Raw genomic sequence first — 23,578 nt, forward strand, 5'->3', positions numbered from 1 at the left:
TTATTTTAGGAAAGTGTTTAAATCCTTAAACCTTATTCTTCATGTATCAAAAAAAGGAATCCACAAGAAGCTCTCCCCTCCCCCAGTTCTGGTATGAGCCTCCCTAGGTGCCTTTTAGAGTTTTTTGATGGATAGCTTAACTCCTAATTGCCTCTTCAAAGGCTTTTGATTCTACAATCTGCTGGATTGTCAGAGTTGCAGCCAGGTGTGCTGGAGTCAGGAGTGAATGCCTGTCCCCAGGACTCCCAGGACCAGCAGATGGAGCAAGGATGCACCACCCTGGAGCAGACACGTCCCAGCTGGCCACCACCTCCTGGGACCTCTGCTCCTGCCTGTGCCCTGATGCCTTAGGATTTCAGCTTTTATATTTTTCATATATCTGTAATCCTGCAGTTCTTCAGTGTATAACTCCAAGCTCCATATACAGTGTGAGCTGCTGCTTTCCCATTTTGGTCAGACACAGCAATTCCTCTCCAGGCCTGGGAATCAAGGACACCTCACTGCCTCAGGCCCTGAGAAATGGAAACAAAAGTGGGGGAGCAAATTTAGTGTACAGTAAATTCATGAATACAAGCCGCACTGAGTATAAGCCGCATCTCTGGGTGTTGGCAAATATTTCGGTTTTTGTCCATAAATAAGCCGCACCTGAATATAAGCCGCTCTGTCGTTTGCAGCGAGGACCCGCGTGCAACAAAGTTGCCAAATAGTAACAGAACCGCAGCAGGGCGGGGTTTACTGGCTGAGCTAAGGCTGTGCAGGCTCGGCCCGCTAGGGGCTGCTGACGGGGCCAGGTGGCCCAGCCCGGCGCTGGCGCTCGGTGGGGCTGCTCGGGGCCAGCCACCGCTGCCACTGGGCTCGTTCACCCTGGCCTGGCGCTGCCCCATGGTGGCAGGCAGGGATGGTGTCCTTCTGCTCCCGCGGCAGCGGGCGGGGACAGAGCACCCCGCCTCCTCCCCGAGCCGCGGCAATGGCAGCGCGGGGCCCCCTCATCTCTCCCCCGGGCTGTGGTAGAGGAGGGAAGGAGGGAGCTCTCCCTCCTCTCTCCCCGCCCCCCGTGCTGCCTGCAGGGAGCCAGGCTCCACCTGCGGCCCAACAGAGTAACAATTTGTAACAATCACGAAATGTGAGCATTTACTAGCAGCTGCTCGGCACTCTGGCTGGCACTTCTGAGGTTGTAAATGTCAGAAAATTATTCACATATTAGCCGCTCCTGAGTATAAGCTGCATTTCTGGTGTGGGAGCAAAATTTTAGTCAAAATGGTGCGGCTTGTATTCGTGAAACTACTGTACATTACTTCATTACCTGAAGCTGTAATTGGAAGATTAACCCCCAATGTGCAAATAGACCAAACTTACAAAAGTGTAAAAACCCGTGACCCATTGTCCATTTTGGGTGTAGCCCCTGGAGGGCTCTGTCTGCCCTAAATGTACCTGAAGGCCCTTCAGTAACTATAACTGCTTTTTATTGTCTTAATTTTGCCTGGCCTCTGTTTTTAGGTAGTTCCATCAGCCCTCTACCTGATGGAAGCAGGAACAGTCTAAGGAGTTGCTCAGGTTTTACAGGGCATGGTCAATTCTGGTGGGCGTGGAGGAACAGACCTGGCAGAACACACAAGGGCAAAAATGAAGATTAACATAGCCCTTCCCAATTTTCCTCTCCATCCTTCCCTCCTCCCCATGATGCTACTGTAGGTTGTTGTAGAACAGGTTTGTTATTCATCCACACAACAACAAATAAGCCACTCTTGCTCTGCTCACTTACTGAAAAGTTTTTTCTTTTAAAACACATGAAATCCCAAAACAAAACTGCTGAGGACACCAAGTGAAATAGCAGTTATGTATCAAATGGTTTATAAACATCAGACTCTGAAAAATAAAACTGGTTAAGACAAAGATTCTGATCCTGACCACTGTAGAAGGCTGGGCTTGTTTTGCTGAGCTGTGAGTATTTGATCTGAAAATGTACCAGTTTGGGAGACATGAAAGAATTACCTGACATTGGAGCTATCTGGAAAAAGATCAAAAGGGAAAAATTAAGTTGAAAGCCTTTGCATGAATTGCCCAATGCCATAAAAATATTCTTGCTCACCTACAGATCAAATAAACATGGGGATCTTCTGCCTAGAGATGTCCGTCAAGACTTCTGTCTCTTCAACACAGGAGCTGTGTGCTCAGAAGGATTCAGAGCCCAGCTCCTCCTGCTACAAATCAAAGAGCTGCTCTGGGGGTGGCAGGAATGGAACTTGGGTCAGTCTAAAAAATGAGTCCACTTCTGCAACACAGACAACATGCCCTTTTCTCTCAGCAACACTTCTGTAAGTATTCTGTAAGTACAGCCTAAGTGTCTGGGGCTTTTTCAAACCCAGACTGTTGTGACAGCCTGCTGCAATTCCTTCTTACAGACGTGAAGGAGGGGAATGAAGCTGTGCCCAGCCTGTCAGCTTGGCTGAGCACAGTTACAGAACCAGGGCTTGATGTTTGCCTGCCACAAGTAAAATTAAGTCTTCAATCTTTTGTTCACTATTTGAAGGTGAAATCCCCAATCAATAATACTCACAGTCTTCCCTGAGCTATGACCAAAGAGCATAGGCCAGAATCTCTGTTCCTTATTTTTTTTTCCTCTTCCTCATAGCAATCCTTCTGAAAATTCAATCTTGCAGTTCAAGCTTAAATTGCACATATTGAGACAATCCAAACCTCTTGGAACCCTGTATGACTGAAGGATTTGTAGTAACTTTGATGTTTTTGTAGCATCAATGCTCAGAGGCACTTTTCCAAAAAATGTACACAGACCCATCATATATAAGCAACTGGAAATTAATAATCTAGCAGTAAAATGTAAGACTTTTACATAGTTGGGAAAATAATGAGGCCTGTATTTAAGATATCTGTCCCTATGTAAGTTATTAGAGCACAAGGATCCACACACAAAAATCAATCTTAATTGTCCAGAACCACCTTTCAGCTGGATTTAAGAATACATCATTCTAATTCATTGCAAGTAACAGAAACACAGCAAGTGACAAATACCCTGACCAAAAGCACATTTGATGTTCTGCTCCCAAGCTGTTTTTTTAGAATCAGACACATTCTTTTAATGAGATGCTCTGCACGTGGGATGTAAGAATGTCTGACCCTAACTCAGCAAAGGACTTGTTCCCAATCCAATTAATGTCTGTGCTTAAGAATAACCTTGAACTTGGAGGGGATGCAGAGTTCCCACTGTCTCCAACAGCAGGAGAGCTGTGGCAGAATGAGGCAGAAGTGTCCCAGAGCCCACAGAGCCTGGGGAGGGAGGCACAGCTCTGCATTTGTCTGTCTCAGATGCCTCCAGTGGGGATCCCTTTGCTCCCCAAATGGGGATGCACTGCAGTGCTCTGCCCACTGATTCTACAATTGTCCTTCTCCCCTTAGGACTCCAATGCCCCAACTCCCCTCCTGGCATTCACTTTTGAGGTCACAATTCCCTTTCTAAGTGTGATTTCTGCAGGGGATTTCTGACCCCACTTCTTAGTGATGCCATCTTGGTTTTTGCCTTTTTTTCTTTTCTATGTTCTCTGTATTCTTCACTCAAATATTTGGAGCTCTGTAGCCTATTAATTCCAGTAGTTTTCCCAGTACTTTTCCATGCCCTTTCCCTTGGCAGGGAGACAAAACAAATTCCAGAGCTCCAAGCCCTGAGGGTACAAGATCCCTATCCTGTTTTGGTTCTTCCTACGAAGCAAAGTTGAGAAAAACTCTTCCACATGGACATTTTCATGGAAAAAGTACAGCTGGTACCAGGGGGCATGGCTCCAGGGAAGGGGCCTGACCTGGGGGGGAATTGCATCCCCACTTGTCCTCCTGATTGCTGCTTTTGATCAGTTATGCTGATTTCCTAAAGCCTATAAAAACTGTATTCACCCTGTGTGGGCTTTTGTGGACACCCTTCCATAACTGTGCCTGGAGACCTCCAAATAAAGATCCACTTTTATATTACCTTCTATACCAAAATTTCCCGCCAGTTTCCTTTCCAGGCTGAAAAAGGCAACACTGGCACCATGACCCTGGCATGGGCTCCCAGTGCCCAGATCTGCAGAAGGACAAAGGAAACCAAGCCCCCCACACTGCCAAATGTTCAAGGCAGAACCACGGTGTTCAAAAAAAGCCTCAGGGCTGTGGCTGTCCAACATCTCTATTTCCTAAATTTGCCAGTGCAGACAGGTCTCTGGGTGATGCTGTGAGGCAATTCCCCACAGGGCAGCTTTTATTTCACCTGATGTGTTCAGACCACTGATCTGGGATGGACTGGGAATTCCAGTGCTATTGCTAGTCACAAATGAAAGCAAGCTCTGACCTCTTTTTTCCACCATTCTAGTTTGATAAGTAAGGACATAAAGAATTAATTCCAAGAAAAGACAGGAGTCTTTTTCTGTCAGAGGAGCTGCCTCACTTCCTGGAAAAAATGTCAATTATTCAACATTTTCTATGATGCCTTTATCAAGTCCTCTCTTGTTTTTGTGGTACCAGACTTCACTGCCTAGAGAACTCCAAGTCTAAAGCCAGGTCTGGGAATTCCACAGGTCCTTAAGACAGATCACATAATAGTAATCCTCACTCTTATATCTTCTGTGTATTTAGCCCAAAGTGTTTTGACAAGGAGAGAACAGTGTTCAACATATGCTTAAAGCCAAGTACATGCTTCAGTGGGCTACAAATAGAGCTCTTTAAGTTTGAAATAACACATTTTGTAAAGCTCTGCTCCAGAAAGCACACTTCAAGGTTTTACACATAAATACTGCACAGATCCCCAGTAGCTCTAACATTTCCCATATGGTCCTGTGCACATTTCATTCATTTCCTCTGCTATTGGTCATTTATACAGCAGCACTCCTATCCCACAAAATCATGTACACAGGCTTTTGTTTTCATCATTCCCCCTTTTTGGTTTTAGCTGGTGGGGGGGTCATCAGAGAGATAGATAATGGTAGATAATGAAAGGCTTCAGGATAATTAATTTTTTAAAATTAAGATCATAAGTTCCAAAATCCATTAAAAGAGAGTTCCCTTTTGGAAGACACAAGCACAGCTGGTTGTTCTTAGCCTGACACAACACTCTGTGGAGAACTATTTCTTGCTCTAAAAGATTCAATCTCAAATGATTTATACTTTACTTGCTCCTGAAAAGACCTTTTGTATCTGAGTACTCCTTCCTGGAAATATCTGCCCCCTTACAAAACTCTGCTTTGATGCTGAGATTAAGTGTATCAGCTTTCTTAGGAGAGTGCTCAGGTTGATTTTTGAGCATTCTTATTGAAAACTTCTTTTCCTCTGTTCTTCTCATAGTTCATTAATTTTTTATTTTCAAGCCTGATCCAAGGCTTTACTGAAGTGAGCAGGAGCAAGAGTATTTGAGATTGCAGACATGGTTAAAGCCTGAGCCAGCTCACGCTTAACTTCTTTTCATTTTTAACACTCCTTGCCCTGCAGGTATAAAAAGGGAATTAAAGCCATAAGGCACTGCTACAGATTTCTTCTCTTAATTAGCTGCTGCCATGGTGGATTAATTCCATCTGCAATGTGTTGCCATCTCTGCAGAAGTTTATTGCAGTGGAATGGGGGATTAATGAGGAGAGTGGATGCCTCAACATCCCAGCTGTCCCTAAGCTGGCTGTAATGGGATCAGTGCAGATGGCACCAATGCTCTCCTTAACTCCCACTGAAGGTGAGGAATTCATTTTCCATAAACCTGCCACGTGCAGTTACTCATCCTCTGCAGAAAACAGTGTCAGGGCTGCACATCCAACCTAAAAACAGAGGGTATGGGATCTGAAAAAAAGAAATGGTGGGACTTTAGCCTTTAAATTTTAACATGAGAGACTAACCATATTTCCTCCTTTTGTGTTTTAAGTAGAGTGAGTAAATGTAAATACATTTAAAAAGTGGAGGGTTTCTTTTAAAGCTGGGAAAGCTGCAGCTGGGGCCCAGGCAGCTCAGCAGTGAACTCTGCACTGGGGTCTTGTCCCTAATGAACAAGGCTCTGGGACAGGCTGCTGGGGCAATTTAGATTTTTCCTTAGTGTAGTTTGAAAACCAAATACCTTCAGTAAATCTAGAGAACACCAGAGGCATGAAAGTGGTGAAGGACAATTAAGGATCTTTCTATTCTAGTTATAGGTTGCACTTTTCCCCGTGTTTAAAATGAAAAAATCTTTACTTGCTTCTTAATGTCCATTCCTGTGAAACATCCCCATGCAGTAATATCTGAACACATCACCTGCCTCAATAACTGCATTGCTTCATTTTACATCTTGATTATTAACAGACATAAATTGTTTCCAAGACAGCAGCAGTTATTCTCTTTAAAAAACACAGGTCTGAAACTCTGGAGTTAGAGGTTCAATGACTGTGACTATTACAGACTGTAACTGCAAGACTGTTCATTTATCCCATGGCCCTACCTAGAAATGGAGATTATGCACCTTTTAGTGCCTGTTTTGTCTGTTTTAAACTGTCTGTTACTTGGGGCAGGTGCTGCCATTCTCATGCTCACTTAGTGTCTTGCATAATAGAGTTCCCATCTCTGTTGATGCCTCTGTGTGTTATTAGAATACAAAGGATGTCAAACAGGAAAAGACATTTAAGTGCTCAGGTACCATGGGAACAATGCAGGTGTGCAGGCATTTCTCTTCATCCTTACAAACCTGCTGCTAAATACAAAAAGCTGTCTGTTGCATGACTCACACATCAACCAGAGGAGCACCAGACAGTCCCAGTGCTGGATAATGCATGTTGGGCACCTTCCAGGAGAGCTACCACAAAATGGCAGCAGTAACTCTGATTCCTGGTTGATAAAGAACACAAATAATTTGAAATCTTATTATTATTTTCTTATGCATCATCTTGTAGGTTTTTTGAATGCAAAATGCAGTTCTGCTCCACTCCTATGGCTTCAGTTCTTATTCCTTATCAGTGTCTCTTGTTTGAGCTCAAGAACATACAGGATGAAGTAAAAATCTTTCCTCTAGTACTGCAGAAAGGAGGGAGGGAGGAGGAATCCATGCATTCTGGAATCTTCAGATCAAAACACTTCAAAAGAAAGCTCTAAAGTCCCATTACTCCACTGGATTTGTGAAAAAGAGCTGGAGAGACAAAGTGGAAGCAAGAGCTAATAATTTCAAGGAGAGTGCCCTAATCCCAGGGGCATCCCAGGGGATGTAGGATGAGCCAAAGAGAAGAATCAGCACTGGGTCAGAATGAGAACATCAGAAACAATGAGAGGAAGGTCCTTGAGCAAAGGAGACGTGGCTGTGGATAAATCCCTTCTGTCACACAGTCCTCTGAGGGAGGGGGGACAGGAGAAGGAATGCAGAAGGAATTCCAGAATGAATCCAGAAGGAGAGGAAAGCTGCATGGCAGAGAGCAGCTGAAGGCTGCTCTGGCTCTTTGGAAAGCTGGCAGCTCTCCCATGGATGGCACTGGGGCAGAAAATGTGGCTGTTCTCAACTCCAGCATCTCCTGGATGGTCACTACCCTGCCAAGGCTCCTGCCCTGCTCCAGCAGCCCAGGGGCTGCCAGCAGAGCCACCAGGGGAGGGCTGGGATGTGGCTGGGTGTTAACTCTGCCAGGGCTGCACACAAGCCTGTGCCCTGGAGAGCTGAACAGCAAAGGAGCTCACCTCAGGTGCAGCACTCACCCCAAAGTGGCACAGAAGGGGTTAAATAAAACACATGGCACTCTGCAGGTCTCCACTCAGCACAGCAGGCAGGGTTTGGGAACACAGCTCTGGGATCTGTACAGGCACGGCATGACAGCACATATTCACATTTTCTGTAAATGTGGGCACTGAAAAGGCCTCTCTGGTCTGGTCTCTGGGGCCAGCCAGGTGCCAGATCTGTTCTCTCCAGGGATGTGCCTTCCCAGAGCCTCTTCTCCCATGTGCAAAGGAACAGCCCCCAGCCCAGCAGCTGCTGCTTTGTGCCAGTGCCTTCTGCCTTTCCAAGGGAAATCTCTCAGGGCAATTTCAGATTTTTCTGAACAATTTCACTCGAGTGACAAACATACCCCAACCCTAAAAGGTCCCATGGCCAATGTCAGCCTAACTTCTCTGTGTGTACATCCAAATTCAGACAGCCTTGAACCAGGACTGTAAGGGTAAAAATCAGTCCCCAGACATCTCATCCAACATACACATCTTGTCCAGCTTGCATTCAGTTACTCATCATTTCCTATCACCAATTAGCACAGAAGCATTAAGTGTAAAATCTCGCTGGCACCCAAACCCTGGTCTGACTCCTGAATGGCTCTCAGCACATTGTGTCCAGCACTTCCTGCAGCAAAGATGTTCTTCATCGTCCTCCCCGCCCCCTTCTGCTGTGCCAAAACAGTTATTCTGGGGCTCAGAGTGAGATCCCAGCCAACACACTCCCTCCACAACTGAGGGGCTCCTGAACTGATGGAATACAGAGTCAGGAATGAAAAACTGGAAGAAACCTCTAAATGGCTTTGAGACGAGTGGAGAGGTTCTTCATACAGCCATACCCTAAAATGTGTGTAATTTCATTTTAATGAAATTAAGATTTCCATTTTAGTACAGTGAGGCTTTGGGATTACTTCCTTTTAACATTTAATCCTTAACTGTAATAACATAGTGAATGAAAAGGAACAGGTCAAATCGAGTCCTGTCATTAAGGTGAAGAATAATGGTTCTCAGGTTGAAAGAGGTGAAATTCAATTTGGGGATTAAGAAAACTGACAGGAAAGTTTGATCAAGAACAGACTCCTTAGTGATGTGGCTGTAGCTAGTTCATTAGAAAAAATGAAGCTGGCAGGAAGTATTCTGCAGTTTTTTGTTTCCTGTAGCTGAAAATTCCTCTTCCATAAGATTTTGAAAATCCAAGACTGATACAAAGGTACATGTTCTGGTGCAATTTTATATCCTGAATCTCTCCCTTAATAAAAAAGCTGTTTTAAAGATTAGGCAAATGATTTAGCCACTTCTCTTCTGCATCTGTAACAGTGTGTGATTACAGCTTTGAGGAAACCCAAGCCTTCTGCAGAGTTCAGAGCTTCTGGTCTGAAGCCTGTGTGAGTATCCCACTCTGGGGAAATTCCAAGAGTTGCTTCAGTGCTTTAATTTATTTACTTTCACTTTATGAAAAAACAGCCAAACCAAAAGAAAAACCCCAGGCTACAGAACAATAAATTCGTTTGAATGTAATAATCTCTTTTTCACTCAGTTCTACAAATTACATGACAACAAGCTCTGAAATAATAAATTGTTTGGCTCGCTATTGTGCATTAATCTTCACTAGAAATCATAAACTTTAAGTCATCAAGCATGGGTTTAATTAAAAAATTTCCAACTCAGTACTATTTTACTACCCTTTCCTAGATTAGGCAATAAACCATGGAGTTTTATATGAACCAATTTTATTTTTCCCCCTTAAGTGGCTCATGTGCAGGGTAACTTCCTTGAAGCAATTGTGCCTTCCTATTTGTCAGTGTACAGCTTCAGCTGCCTTCTACCCATTAAGGTAAAACAGGAAAAGCTGGATTTGATCAGAGCTGGGAGAGGGAGAAGCAGGTAAAAGTATTCATTATTGCTTGAGGAATTATTTGAACTCTCTTCAGTTCAGTGGTTCTGAATTTATGGTTTTCAGATCCACGCAGAGCCTGTTTCCAGAGGTCTTGCACCGACTCAAGGAGCAGCTGTGCCAGCTATCAGTGGGCCTGAAGAATAAGGTAATCCTCCAGCCTGAACTGAGCTGTGCAAACCAAAATTCACTGGGAAGTGGAAGGATTAACAGGCTTTGGATCCAACCCTTGCAATAAATGCTCAATGTCAGAGCTGCTCAGTATCCTAAAGAAGGGTGAGAACAGGGAAGCAGAGACCTGAGTCCTGGGCAGCCTGTTCAACACAAACCTGAAGTTCTGGAAAACAAAACCAGCCAAGGATCTAGCACCACAACTGGTTTGAAAATATGGCTCAGTTTCTCAAGCTAAGAAATAAATTGTGTCTAGCAGAAACATGTGGAAGCATTTCTCTTCATTCACCTGGCCTCAGTCCAAGCTGTGCCTTCAGCACAACCCAGAGAATTCAGTTTGTTCAGAGGGAGTTCTGAATCTGCTGTTGAAAGACTGCAACACCAATTGCTCAGTGACTAAACAGCAGGTAAGCTTAAATTGTGCACGTCCCAGTGTTCCCAGATGGAGTTTTTGCATGTGTGCCCTTCCCTGGTGGCTTTTCCTTTCAGCCTCTCACATCCTGCCTCAGCTCCCTGCTCTACAGCCCTGTCCTGCCCAGCCCTGGTCTTGGCAATCCTCTGCAACCTCCAAATGCAAAGTCCTTGTTTTTGAGGTTTCCAAACAAGCTCATCTCAGGAGCCTTGCAGCAGTTCAAAGCTTTGGATGCTGCTAAATGTGGAAGCAGAAGAACAGGAGCTGGCTGGCAGAGGGGGACACAAATCCAAAATACAACTGTGATGGCCTTCTGAGGGTTGTTGTAAATGTGGTATTTGCATTACTTAATTAATGACTTACCTTCATTTTCTTCTGTCTTTACTCAGAGTCAGGATTAAAAACACAAAGGAGATGAGTTTTCTCATGTTTGGGATGGTTGTTTATTAAATCTTATCAAAAGTGCAGAGAGTTCTGCAGCACTTCCAGCACTTCCAGCTAAAAGTGAGCTAAATGGAGGTGCATCCACCTGGTTACAAGGTCTTTTAAAGCCAAACAGTCCAATAGAGAACTAACACCTGTATTATTTATACTTTTGACCCAATAACCAAATTCCTGTGATCTGCAGTGCAATAATAACTGTCAAACAAATACTATCAGAAATCATAAAGAAGGAAGATGACAGAAAAAGACACCACCCAAATTCCTCCATCTTGTCCCATACCCATTACTATTTTTTAAAAATCCCAAATTCAAAACCCTTCACCATGTGAAATCACACACTTCTATTTAACTACAAACCAGTGATTCCAACTCCATCACTCAAATTTGGAGCCTTCTCCAAGGTCTCAGCTCAAGAGCAGTGTTCTGCAGGGAGTCAGTGCCAGAAAGCACAGAAAGCTCAAAACTCCCAGGTTTCTGGGATCCAACACTTGTGTTTTCTGTGCAGCTGACACCAGAATTTGGCCTTTTCTCTGACCTAGGTCCTTTGCTCCTAATGGACTGCATTTCCTTTTAGGGGTAATACAATATCAAAACAGGCACAGGTGATACCTGCTGAAAAAGGAGTTTTCTCCAACTGCAGAATTAGTTTTACTTGACCAGTATATTAAAACCCAGTGGTTTGGGGGTTGTGTTTTATCGACTTACAGGGCATAAAACCACACAATTAACAAATTTTACTCGGAAAGCAAGAAATCCTCATCTTTCAGATCTGGTGTGCAAAAAGGTTCCCTTTGACTTGCCTCCTTCCTTTGTGTGCTTTAGGTTGGAGAAATCCCTGTAGCCCCGTGGGAGGGCTGCATTTCCATTGAAATAGGGATGTTCCCAGGTGATTCCCAAGAGACAAACTGTAGCTACTCTTGGGCTCTAACAAGAATGTTAATTTATACAGTTTCTGATGTGTAGCCCTGATAAAGGAGCATCCTTGAAATCACTTGGAAATGCAGGTTCTCAAAGTAGTCTTTTGAGACTTCTCCAGAAGGGAAGCAGCTGTCCCCAGGAGAACCAGCCCCAGCTCAGTGGCACTTTCCTGGGGCACTGCCAGGAATGGCTTGCTTTCTTCTTTACCTTCCTGGAGTAGCAAACATCACTGTTCTAATTTATTTTCTTTCCCTTTGTCGTGTTCCTCCCCACCTTTTCCCTTGTCCTCCTCCTCCCTCCCATAAAACGAAGAGCTAAAAAATGGAAGACAAAGGCAACAAGGTTTATGACAGTTTTTCAAATACAGCCAAAAAAGTCATCTCTGGAGAAATGTGGGTTATAGTCACACCTGCAGTCTAATAACTGTCATCCTCAAGAGACAAGTGCTGTAATTGAGCAGCACTGAAATGCCTGTGCTACTTAATTATTTTAATATATGCCTCCCTTCTGTAAACCAACATATCAAAATCACAAGCATTACGAGCAATACTCAATTTCCAAATGAGTCTTCTTTCAACTGAGAGTGCAGAAAGTCAGAGCTGTGTGTTTTGGGTGTTTCTGAAATACCACTATGCTTGAACCAGCATAAAAGTCCAGCTGGGAAAAGCCCTCCTAATTTTCATTTTCTTTGTTTTTCTTTAGTTTTCAGCTGTTATTGCACTATGTTGCAGACACCTGCAGCTGACCTTGGCAGAAGAGGCTGCCCCACGTCCCACGCTCACCCCACACTGCAACAGAAGCTTCTCCCACTTGCCTGGGCATTGAGAATTTCCCTCTCCTGTGCTTCAGCCTTGCTCACTTACATGTAATGTAATGTGCATTTAACCTGTGCTGTCCCTCTAACTCATGCAGAACATTTCCTAGGCCATCAAATCTTCGGTGCAGAGGGTAAAAGCTGTCTAACAGAAGCCACTGCACCATTTTGGGCTCTCCCTTTGGTAAACACTGGTGTGAGATACAATAAAAAAATGCACTCAGGTAATTCACACTGTCAGATGTTCTTACAAGTTGATAAAATACACTTCAGCCTTTTGCTCTTTTCTTCCTCCCCAGACCATCCCTGCCCTCCATTCCTGCATGCATTTCCTCCCTCAGATACACCAAATTAAACTCAGAAAATGTGTACCAGTAACACAACAACCAGGAAAGTCCTTCCTGAGTTACTGGTGGTTTCAAACCCCTCAGGTCTCTGGCTGTCCCTGTAAAGTGCTAGAATTGAGCATCCTGGTGCTCACAAGCCAAAAAAGCAAAGGACACTGAGCAGTGAGAGCAGAAGCTGGGTGCAGCAGGCAATGTCTGTGCACAGAGCAGGCACAGCCCTCTTCTGTAGGGTGCTGGCTTCTGTGTGAGCAGGGATTCTGTCTGCACCACAGCACCAGCAGCCCCAGCAGCACTTTCCAGGTGGGACCTGTCAGCTCCTGCACGTCCTGCAGCAGCATTTCCTCTCCCTCTCACCAGCCTTATTAAAGCCATCATTTCTGAACGCTGTGGGCCTGACAGAACTGAGCCTGCACACCTTGAGCCTTCTCCTGAGCTCACAAAGCACAGGTGACCACAGCTCCTGTGTGTCCTGTGTTACCCTGCAGCACAGCTCTCACTCAGGAGGCACTGGCACCTACAAACCCATTTAGGACAACAGCAGCTGCCAATGGGTTTGTAATTCACTCCAGAAATCCAGAATGTGAAAAGCACGAATGTTCTGCTGAAGAGAGTAAGAGGCAAATTAAGTCAGAGCAACACCAAATTCTGGGAAGAAAGCCAGTAAGAACAGAGAAGGAAGCAAAAGCACAGTGTCCTGTGGCCTCATGTGTCATGAGAGGTGATTAAGTTAAAGCTTTTCTTTTGGAAATATACCTGCAGTGAAACTCCTCTTCCATCACAGCTTTCCATCCTCCCAATACAGAAGCTCAGCAACCTAAATCTAAATGCTTTAAAGACTGCTTTAACAAATACAGGCTGGGGAGAGAGTGGATCCAGGCAGCCCTGAGGGGAGGGGGGTTTGAGGCTGTTGATTGAGGAGATGCTGGACATGACCCAGCAATGTGCAGGCACAGCCTCTTAGCAGCTGTGTCCTGGGCTGCATCAAAAGCAGCAGCACCAGCACATCAAGGGAGGTGATTGTGCCCCCCTGCTCTGCTGAGACCCTCCTGCAGTGCTGCATCCATCTCTGGACCCCCAAGAGCAGCAGGAATAGATCTGTTGGAATGGGTCCAGAGCACACCACAAGGATGAGCAGAGTGCCCTTTGCTGTGCAGACAGGCTGAGTCAGGGCTGTTCAGCCTGGAGAAGAGAAGGCTTCAGGGAAACCCCAGAGTGCCTTCTAGTGCCTAACATGAGCTAGGGAGGGCCTTTTAAACAGGTATGGAGTAATAGGACATGGGGAAATGCTTTGAACTGACAGAGGCAGGGTTAGATTAGACAATAGGAAGGAATTCTTCCCTTTCAGAGTGGTGAGCCCTGCACAGGTTCTCCAGAGATGCTGCAGCTGAAAATATTCAAGGCCAAGTTGGACAGAGCTTTGAGCAACCCTGTTGTCTTGGGTTACAATACAGGATGTGAGCAAAAGTACAGCAATTTCAAGACTATAAGACACACCAGATTACAAGGTGCACCTCTGGGAGTCGGCAAATTTCTGAACTTTGTACATTATATAAGGCACACCAGACTATAAGGCGCACTTTTTTTTTTGCAGTGAGGATCCGCGTGCAACAAAGTAACAAATTAGTAATGAACTCACGCGATCGCGGGGTTTACTGGCAGGTGCTCAATTTGCAAACATTTTTCACAGATTGGCCTAGCCTTTAAACACAGCCCCAGGCGCCCTACCCGTGCTACAGGCTCCGGTACTCCCGCCCGCCCCCGGCGCCAGCTGGCGCAGCTTGGCTCCTGCAGCACTGCCATGGCTCGCGGCTCCCACGGTGCGGCTGCAGCTCGGCGCTCCCGTGGCGCTGCTCACCCTCGCGGCTCAGCTTGCATCTCACACTTCTGGGTTGGCAAATTTCCAAACTTTGTCCATATATAAGGTGCATTTGATTATAAGGCGCACTTCCGGGTTTCAATCAAAATTTTAGACAAAATGGTGCACCTTATAGTCGTTAAATTACTGTACTTTGAAATGCCAGTTTGCTCGTAAAACCACAAAATGTAATTTTACTTTTTTGTTTCTGTGAAAAATTATTTGATTTCCAGAGTCACACCATGGGATGTGATCTAGCCACTGCAACCTGCAGACTCTTCAAGAGATCATCCTGCCAGGCTCAGGGCTGTTTCTGTCTGGCAGCACAGCAGTGTTATTATTTCAGCACTGGATGGCTTTGTGCATTTTGGAAATTGCCATTGCCCATCACAGACTCCAGAGCGCTGGGGATGGGTTCTTTGTTAGTAATGCTCTTACACCTGCTAAAGCTAGATGCAAAATAAAAACCTCAACTCCACGAATGAGGCTCTGAAAAGAATTTGGGTTTAGTTACAATCCCCAATGTTTTGTTAGGGCCAAAGGAAGGGGAATTCTAGGACTTAGATGAGAACTTGTTGGTTTTTGACTTTTTAAAATCAAAACTTTTGTGAAAAGTTGTCGGAATTCAACACGTAAGGAATTCTCAGAACAACGAGCCTGTGAATCAAAGTTTAGAAAAGAACACAGGATTTGAACTGAGACCATAGAAAAAGCTTCCAAGCTTAGGTGCTAGAGGCAAGAATGCAGATTTAAAGCTTAAAGCAGAGACATGTTAAGCAGAGAAAAGTTTAGCCACAAAGTTTAAGATATAGAAAGACTCAAGCAGGTACAAGGGTGACAGACTAGCCTTAGAATAGCTCTGTGTGCCAGAGCAGGATTAGCTAAGAAAGGTCACATTGTAATTAGACAAAATTTCTTAGTATTGGATTAGAAACATAAATATCTTTGTTGGCAGTGTTTTATTGGTTAATAAATCCTTAAAAGACCTTGCAACCGTAAGTCTTGTGACTTCTAGCCATGCTCTCAACACCTGTAACAAGAACTCACATTTTCTGTAGAAGATCAGAAAAATAAACCACACTTTCTAAAGCAACCAGAAATCCCATCTCTCTGCCTTATTCAGAAAAAGAAAGAATCCCTATGGAACGTGATAACATGGGAGCAAATAGCCCACAAAAAGTTGGCTTAGTTTTGACTTCTAGATTAAAGAGCAGACTGGTGCTCACAAATACATAACCTTGTGCAGTTTTTCCTGTTGAGAAGTAGGTTGAAAGGTACGGAAAGGAGAACTTAGGTTTCACATCTTAAAATTATCAGTGACCAACCTAAACCCCCTCAATATTATGGGGGACACACCAGAAGAACAGGCGTTGTTAAGAAGCAATTAACAACCAGTTTGAAGTCAGTTTTGTCAGTGGATTCTTAATTACAGAGAGACAAACCACATCAAATAATCTAAAAGGTTGGATTTATATCAAAAGGAATCCTGCATTGACCCTAAAGAAGGAAGAAAGGAAATGTCCAGTCCCAAAAGACTGACTGCAGATCCAGCCTCTTCCAACTTTGCTGATGAACCTTTTAAGACCAAAGAGAACCTTAGTAAAACCAGGGATAAATCTAATTGGTTTTTAAGCATATGAGCTGGCTAGGCTTTGCCCAGAGGTTGTTAATGAATAATTTGACCTGCTGAAAGCCAGAAGAGAGTTAAGTTTATTGCTTAACCTTGTAACAACAGTAATTGTAGTTAAGTGGTAGCCTGGGAAAGTCTGTTCCCAGCAACCTGCTCAGGCAAATCAGAAACTTAGTGTTTGAACAGATAACCTTGCCATGAGTTTTGTCTTGCACTCACAGTACAATTTTAAGCAGTACTCAGGACACTTTGCCCGCTGATGTTGATTATTGGCACAGCACAGTTGCTGTGCACAGCAGTGCATTCTGTGCTGCATTATTGTTTGTTTGTGCTATGGAAGCACCTGGTGGCTCAAGGTGAGACACTTCACAAATTCCCAGGTCTGAAAAATGTGCAGGGCAAGCCCCCAGAGCAGGGACAGGAGTGTCTCCCTTGGCCACACAGAACAAATATCCTCCAAAACCAGCTGTCCATTCCCATCATCACATCCTGCCCCTGTGGTGCTGAGCCACAGACAGGCAGGAGGATCCCCAAATCCCAGTTTCTATTTTTGTTTCCTTATAAACAAATCTCTGTTTAGAACACAGTAATCAGCACAGGTACAAACAGCCCTGTACTTTACCTTTGCTTTCATGGCTTCTTGAAATGTTTTGGTTGGTTGCTGTGATTTGTGAGAATTTGCCACAGAGCATTTCTCAGCTCCATGCGTGCTCCTCAAGGCAGGGCTGGCCTCCTCCTGACAAATCCAGCTCCTTGCCCAACCTGGCAGCAGCAATTACCAACTTCACCTCCTCTTAGCAACTAGGAACAAGAAGGAAAAACTGTTTAGTGTGAATTTAAGGTTAGTGCAGCATACTCAGTTTTAAGGGTCACAGGGTACAGGGTAAACACTCTCTTAAAATGAGCAGCAAAACCCAGGGTTGCAAGGGCTGGTGAGTTAGGGATAGAAATGTGTCCAGACAGTTCATTGCAGTTTGTTTTAAAAATTATATGCTCTGAGGCTGCTTCTAGCAACTGGTTGTTTTACAGATGGGCCTTTGTGTCCCAGTCCTAAAAGGAAAAATATAAATTATGTGTGGTTCTGGCAATACACACCACATTCAAGTATGACTTGGATCCTACTCTGCCACTTGGCATGGTTCAGCAAAAATGATGCAGTTAATCAATTTTTGTCTTCAACAATGCAAACCTAACCCAAACCAAACCCACACATCCCAAAAACCAGATTATTCATATGGCTGCGTGTGAGGACAATTCCCCTAGCCAGCAAAGCTGCACAGGTGTAAACCAACACAAGGGAACAAATGTTTTGGCATAGAATCCATGGCAGTGTTCTTTGGGATCATCTCTATTAATCACTGTAAGCATAAATGGGCTCTGTCTATCCCACACACGACAGAGATGTCCACTTTCAAATTAACCTGCAATACTGTGCCCTGGAAGTGCCCATTTGCACATTTCATTAAAGCTGAACATAAGCAAATAGGAAATCAATTCACTCTGCAACATTTCTGTTTAAGAAAAAAAGGCAGCTTGTTGATCAGCCAGGGTAGAAAAGAGTTAATTCGAAAAAATATAAAAAGAAAAAAGGAGGAGACAAAAACATAAAAGGATAATCCTTTAAGATTATAAAGGTTTTGTGTCATGCTTAATTTTAATCAATATACAGGACTAGACAAGGATCATCCTCACAAAGGGTGACATAAAAGGATTAGTGACTTCATCCAGCACAAAACAGCACAGAGACATGGTTATTACAGTCTGGAATTGTTTCTTCTCCAAAGAATATTTTAAAATTCAAAAGAGATGATAAAGAGAGATACAGGTAGAAAAGGGGTTGGCTTTTAATTTATCTTATTTTTTTTTTAAGATGCAAAATTAAAATGCAAATCAAGAGATTTGAGAACATCAGTGTAGAGCTGTAGAAAGGGTAATATCCCACAAAACTTACAAGACTATTTTGGTTGTTCAACATAAACAATTGGGCCATTCTTCATTAAGGCAATTTCAAATATGTTTTCTTTTCCTCTCAGGCTAGAATTCTTAGAGTCCACTTCTCAAGTTTCTAACCAGGTTATGCCAGCCAGACTCTTTGAAATGAAAACTGGGATTCACATGACCATACAGTTCTCTGGATGGGACTGGCAGGAAAAGGGATAAAAATGCACCTGAAGCAATGGTATTGTCCAACATGCAGGCTGCACAGCAGTGAAGTGAGCACAGACAGACAGTAAAAAACTCTGCCAGCCCCTATTTCATCATCTCTCTCCCTTTGTGGGAAGGGAAATATCTTTCTTTATGCACAGCTGCTTCCCCAGACTTTCTTGTGTGCTGTAATCACTTCTCTTGTTCCAACGTCTCATCTCCACATTCTTGCCTCTTTTTAGTACTTTGATCCTCTCCCCTTCATTCTCATTCTATTTTTCTGATTCCTCATTCTATCTTTCAGAGATGTTTCCTACCATCCCTGTTTGCAAGTGCCACCCCCAGACTCCAGCAGAAGGGTATAATTTTGCACTTTTCTGTTCTTCTATTAATTATGCCACTGGTGAATCACCCTAATTGCGAAGAAAAATATGTTCCCCATCATTTGTGAATTTGGTTCACAAATCTGATAGAGTGCTAGGAACAAACAAGACATAGAATGAATATGTAGGAATTAGCTGGCCACTGTGAACAGCACTAAGGCTGCTCATTCAGGCTGGGATATCCGGTAGGAAATCACAGGGTGCACATCCCAGTGTGGTGTTTCATAGTCCCAGCTCACAGCCAAAATGGGATCTGGCTCTGCAGACAGCTCTTGAAACTGTCTGCTCTGCCATAAATGCAGATACCAAAGTCTCAGCGGATCTGTGGGTGTTTAACAGAACAAAGCTGCTGTGCTCAAGTGAGGGGCTTGGCTAACAAGAACAGCTCTCCTGTGCACCAACTCAGGTAAACAACTGTCAGAGAAGCAACACATTAGATGATAAATGTGAGTGGACATTAGACAGAAAGTTGTCAAAGTCCCCAATGAGTTGAATGTGGTGGCATGAGTGGTTCAGGTGTCAGCATCAGGGCCAGGAGTCCCACACCCCACTGAGCAACCTGCCCTCACTCCCTGGTAAAATCAGGAAAAAGCCATTTGCTCTTCCTTCCAGGGATACTGTTAATTAATTAATTCTTAATTAAGTTTGCAAAACACAAATACCCTCAATTGAAAGAAAGTGTAAAGAGAAATTATTGTTAGGAGGATAAGAACTCTAGCCTGGAGAAAACCTTTGGGTGTATTTTCTCATTAACGCTAATGGAAATTAACAGCTTAATGCAAGCCAAGCTGAAAATAAGATAATTTACATTTGCATCTTAACTACATTTGGTTCATTACTTATTTAGGATCACTGATGCATGTGGGAAGGTGAGTCTCAGGACTTCAAGCCATGGTATTTGAGTGCTCCTGTAGGCACAAATACATCCCAGTAAAATCTGGGCAGTCGTTATGACAGTCCTCTCCTAGCAGCACCCCCAGCTGCACACTTTGCCAAAGGGACACACCAAACTAGCAGAGAACAAGACAGAGCAATCAGAAGAGGCCAAAGACTCATCCAGAAAAGAAACTTGGACTCTGTTCAGACAGTGAGAGATGTACACATGGTGTTTACATTTAACTCCATCCCAAAATCACATTCTGAGAGCTTTTGCTGCACCCTGGACATGTCCAGGTGTGTTGGAGGTGGCAGCTTTCCCTGCACACACACAGAATTCTCCTTCAGTCACATCCAGTTGCCTGTGACAGCCACAGGGCTGGCAGCTCCTGCCCTACACTCCAGCCCTGGTGGGGAGGGTCCATCCCACACAGGGCACAGAGCACAGCTGTCCCAACACCTCCGAACAGCAGGGCAGGAGGAACCTGTCACCTCATGGCAGCTGTTCCTGAGAGATGCCAAATCCACCCCTCTCAGGGGATCAACCTCCCCCCTACAAACACAGGGTCCAGCTGTCATTTCCCACTCCAGGTAGGGGAGATGAGACATGGGGAACCTCCCCACCCCAAAGCTCAGGTGAGCATCCTAATGCCAGACTGTGGTGGTGGCTCCTGTCTTGGCCTTTCCTGAAGCCCCAACAAGGTGTAATGGAAGAGCTTCAAGAGGGAGAAGGGTCCAGCCCATCCCAGGATGGGAGCCCCAGGAGCTTCCACTCCCACTGATGCCTTTACCAGGCAGGCAGGGAGAGCCAGCAGCTCCAAGCCTGAATTCCCAATGCCAGTCTGAGCTCTCTGGATTTCACGCATCAAGTTATTTCAGCCTTTAGCCAACCTCCTTTGTTCCATGGTCAGGGGCACCCCCTGGCTCTCCTACCACAGCAGTCAGACACAACTACAGCAAGTAGAGGTGGAAAGGAAACCACCTTTAAATGTAAAGATATTAATTTCCTCTAGGTTAGGATGTTAAGATGTTGCTGTGTAGGACCAGTGGCAGCAAGAATACCATGAAGTGTGCAGGAACATTGTGCCAAACACAAGGAACAAACCAGAAATTTCAAGGGAAGCCTCCAGAGATTCCCTCCCTCAAATCACACATTTTGAGAGAGTTATTTACTTAGTGAAAACATATGAACAAGATCAGATTTTCAAACACTGACAGGGGCTTCTATTTTTCATTTTCAGATGCAGAAATTCAAAACATATTTTTGGTTATCTGTAGCACACTTTCCATTCTATTTTAATTCCAAAGAATGAGAGGCCAAAAGTGTGCAGAACAGGAATCATGAGAATTTGGAATAATGTGTGCCCTCTTTGCTTAGTAACATCTGAGACTATTCAAGAGTTAATGTCTTCTGCATTTTCAATTATGATAACAGCAAAAGCTGCATAAGTCAGAGCAGCTAAGGTATAATTCCAGGAAAGTCACGTTTTTGTTAAAGTGATTTACCACAGCAATTTATGCCTTTACCAATAATTAATCTGTCTGAGAAAGATGTCATCTGTTTTGATGACTAAGATAATCACCAGATTTTGCAGGCTATGATAGACTGATAATGGCAAAAAGAATTTCTTGTGCTGCCTCACCCAAACAGAGTCACCTGCTCTTTGCTGAGAAAATACACATCAAGCAAACTGTGTGTAAAGCTGTGGAGCAGAGACACTGCCAAGAACAAACTTCTGAATTCCACACTGGGCATGAGCCCATGGAAACATCCTGCAGCATGGTGAGGGCCAGGTGGGCAAACCAGGAGCAAACATTTCCCCTTGCAGTGCCTCCCCTGCCATTGATCTGCTGCTGCTGGGCTTTGTCCTTCCCTCAGCTCCTCCTGCAGCAGCCAGCAGCTGCACAGCTGTGAGCAGAGTGAAATATCACCTGTCACCACGCTGACCTTCCAGTGCCTGCCCTCCTCCCTGCACTCAATCATGCTCTGCAATTCTCTCCAGGTTCTTTTGGGAAACATTTTCATTTCTGAGCCAGTTCACAAGTTCACTTCCCACCCTGGGACAGGGGCTCATACCTTGTGGTGACACTGCCATGAAATAGAGAAAATTTTCAAACCTCTTTGTCCTTTTCTGTGCCCAAACAGGGGGAAAACACCTGTTCTGACTTCCATGAATTTCATTGGCTTCTGCCACTGGAAAGTTTGTCCCCTTTCCTTTCTGAGGCATGCACAAGTTTGCAGTATCCAGGTAAGGCTTCCTCCCTCTTGGTTAAATAAGCCAAAGCTCTGTTCTTCATCAGAAATGTGGTTTTATGAACTGCAGTGCTATGGGTAGGAAAATGTACATTCAAATGAGTATTACCCACTATCCTAAGTATGCAGAAGATGTACTTAAGCACTCTTATGGTTTTTAAAACTGCAGTCTAGGCATATTATGCCTAGAATTGGTCTCAAGGAAATATCTGGAAACAAGAAGAAATTTATCATGAGATTATGGGTGTTAAAAGAGTGTTATTTGTATGAAGCCACTCAGTTTGCACTCCATAGCATAAACAATGATGAACAAAGAAATGCCCAAAGGAAGGGCTGCATAAATAAGAGGTTAGTATTTTATACAGATTTACTTTACAAAGCTACAGTGTCATTTGACTTGTTAAAACAACTGTTCTGCTAGATATTAAAGAAACAAAACACAACAACAAAAAAACTCAAACCCCACAACTTTCCAAGCCAAGGATTAGCTATGTTCCTGCAATCATCTTGAATCCAGATCACTAGCTGGTGTGGAGAGAATCCTTTCCTGAAGAATCTGATTTATTGTGAAGTTGCTGTCCAAAACAGAATCCCCAGTCTCCTCCTGAACAGCACAGAGCACAGGGGCTGAAGTGAGAAGGGCTGATTACTTTAGACATGGTGGGACTGTGCTGGTGTGAACAAGTCTGTCTGGTCTACAAGATTGGCCCAAAAGGGTTTTCTCCTGGGAAAAAATATGGAAAGAAATCAGAACTAGAGAGACAGAATCTGCAATTGCAAGTAGCATTTTAAGAAGAGAATCACTGAAGGTGCAAACAGGAAGAAGCCATCCCCTTCCACAAAAGCACCTCAAAGAACAACCCAGAAGACACAGGGTAGCCCCCTCCATTTCCCAGTACCTTATCACAAACTAAAGAAAGCACTCAAAAATACAGAGGTGAAAAAAACGAAATCCCAGACAGGTTTTTCCTACCTGGATCATCCCAAGTGTGTGCTCAGCAAGGGGGGATGAGCCAAGGATGAGGCACAGGGCAGCATCCTCTTCATCACAGCACAGCCTGCAGGGAGGACACAGGCTCAGGGACAGGAAATCAATTTAGCAGGACAAGCCCAGAGTCAGCCAGGTGTGAGCACAGACAAGGAGCTGGGCTGGAGCTGGGCTGAACTGCAGCTCCTGAGCCCCCAGAGCCAGGACCCAGCTCAGTCCCAGCTGCAGCTCAGCACACCTGGCCTGGGAGCAGCCAGAGCCCAGGGAGCAGATTGGGGCTTCTCTCAAACATCAAAACAGCCATAAAGAGAACAGGGGGTCTGACACAGAGCTGGCTGAGAAAGACAAAAGGGGGACACACACTGCTGGGATTCAGAGAAACCAGCATGAAGTGTTTTGATGCTGAAAAGGAAGAGAATCCAACTCCTTCCTTCCTCCTACTCCCTTAGGAGCCAGGCTTCTAAGGAGAGCTCATGAGAAAAGGAGTTTTATCCACATCAACCTTTTTGCCTGTTTCCTCAGCCTGACAGAAAATGCCAGCAGCAGCAGTGGTGGGGAGGCTGTGCCCACATGAGCACAGCCAGCCCTCAATGTGCTGACAGCCCCTCAAGGTTGAAATAGAGAAAACACAGTATTTCACCTAATCAATATAGTCCTTTCCTACCCCTCTTTCCCCTGCAGGACTCCCCACACTGCTGCTACAAATCAAAGCCCACCTCATCCTCAGTGTGTCTCCAGCATCCCAAAACAGCAGTGTGTGACACATC

Source organism: Catharus ustulatus, chromosome 10 (assembly GCF_009819885.2).
Source record: "Catharus ustulatus isolate bCatUst1 chromosome 10, bCatUst1.pri.v2, whole genome shotgun sequence".
In the NCBI taxonomy this organism is placed as follows: domain Eukaryota; kingdom Metazoa; phylum Chordata; class Aves; order Passeriformes; family Turdidae; genus Catharus; species Catharus ustulatus.